Genomic DNA, 1,959 nt, shown 5'->3' with positions numbered 1-1,959 from the left:
TTCCGTGCACAAAGCGAGAGGGAGTGTGTTGCGTCCACCCCCGTGTGACTCTGGCGTGGGGAGGGGAAGGAGCTGGGCGGGCTAGAAGCAGCAGGGGCCCCTTAGGTGGGGCACCGACCTGCAACATTGTGGAGTCTTCACCTCAACTCAGGAAAATCACTCACAACTTTTTTTTTTTTAATGAAAGTCAATTTTATTCAAATTTTTCCAAAATTTATAATCAATATGTTGTTTCTAAAATGTACATCATACTTATGTAATAGTTTTTTATTTCATCTTTCTTTCACAGCTTTTTCTTTCCTTTTTTTTTTTTTTGGTTGCATTTCTTCAGTAGAAGCCAGAGTCCTGAGTTGCCTGGTTCGGAGCCTCTGATCTACTATTTTGATTAAGTTTCTTCTCAGTATTCATGGCCAACACCCGGCTTCTAAAGGAAAGGCTTTTGGTCTTTTCAATCACTTGTTGATAGGGTGAGACTGCATTGTTACCCAGAACCACGTGACCTAATGTAGAATCAGTTTTGGCATCCAGTCTTGCATTTCTAATCAAATTCACAATCCACCTTTCAGCTTCTTCTGGAGTCATGTTCAGTTTATCTGCCAACATGTTAATGCTGATACACTGGCGGATACGACAAAAAGTCTCGACTATAAAGAGGCAAGCATTTTCAATGAAATCCTCCAGACAAGCCACCAAGAAGAAGTCATTCACAAGAACTGATTCACATTCTCTTAGCTTTTTCTGAGCCCCATCAAAGTCAAAGTTAACATAAAGCATTCAACAAACTCTGTAATTGGATCTTTATATGTGTAAGACTCCTGCTGAATAACTTGAACTAGATCTTTCAGCACTCGTCTGCGTTTTCGAACATCTTTGTTTGTTATAACAGCTGTAGTCAAATAGCGGAGAATATGAGGACACATTGTCTGGATTGCATTGAGATACTGTGGTTGGTAAAGGAAGAGATCAATAATATTATCGCGGCCTTTGGGATGGTTGAAGAAAACAAACAGAGACCGGTGAATGAGCCACGTTCGCTGCTGAAGAGACTGGAGCAGAGAACTCACAGAATTATTATCTATGGTCTCTTTTAAACGTGTAAGGTCTTCCATGGCTGCATCCCAGTTCTGCATTAAGATTTCAGAGGTCAGTTTTCCCCAGAGTGAACTCAAAGCATTTCTATCCGATGCTGGAACCAACACTCTAAAAAAGTAAAGATACTCTGCTGCTCCTGAGTAATTCCCACATTCGTACTGGAATTTTGCATACCTGTAGAGTGTATCTAAATATTCCTGCCTAAAACCATGTTTGTCTGCCAGGTAGTCAAACAGCATCCGACCATCCCTGGTTGACTGCATTTGCCTTGTAGTTTCTGGATCTTCAAACATCTTCACAATTGGTTCTGTTTCGGCCTGAAGCTGTTTCAGTTGTACAACAACTGTGGTTCTTCTTTCTCTCAAAGCATGAGGAATATCATCAGAATAAAGGTTTTTATATACACCCATAGCAAAGTCTATCATGTTGGTATCACTAAGAAGGTCCAGTTTCCCTTGCAGTAATTCTTTTTCATTATATATCTCCTTCACGGAAAGAAACTCCAGCAGCGGAAAAACTAGATGCCGATCCAAAAAGTGCGCGATGCGAGTAGTCAAGTCGTACGCCGCCATCTTGTCAAGGAAAAGGCTCACTCACAACTTTTAAAAGACAGTTTTATTTAAATTCCACGAACAAAGTAAGAAAGACAAGGGCTAAATAGTGGAATAAAAAAAAAAGTAAAATTTTTTGGTGTGTAAATTTAATCACTTGTTCTAACCTTTGAGCAGCTACTAGATTGATGGTTCCAGGCTATTTTCTAAGCATCTACCTAAATATGTACTCAGAATTAGAAAAATTAGGAAATTTTCTAAAGTGAGTTCAGGTTTGATTCCTTTTCTCCCCACATTTTTTTTCCCATCCAACAAC

The 1,959-nt window shown here is 39.7% G+C and overlaps 1 pseudogene; it reads right to left on the bottom strand.

The window, feature by feature from the left end:
• Positions 1–292: 292 nt before the first annotated feature.
• On the bottom strand, positions 293–1,672 carry LOC143660393 (eukaryotic translation initiation factor 3 subunit E pseudogene; annotated as a pseudogene).
• Between the last annotated feature and the right edge of the window lie 287 nt (positions 1,673–1,959).

The sequence above is a fragment of the Tamandua tetradactyla genome, chromosome 16 (genome assembly GCF_023851605.1).
Source record: "Tamandua tetradactyla isolate mTamTet1 chromosome 16, mTamTet1.pri, whole genome shotgun sequence".
Classification (NCBI taxonomy): Eukaryota; Metazoa; Chordata; class Mammalia; order Pilosa; family Myrmecophagidae; genus Tamandua; species Tamandua tetradactyla.
Note: the sequence above shows the minus strand (reverse complement) of the source record. Positions and strands in the feature narration are given on the sequence as shown.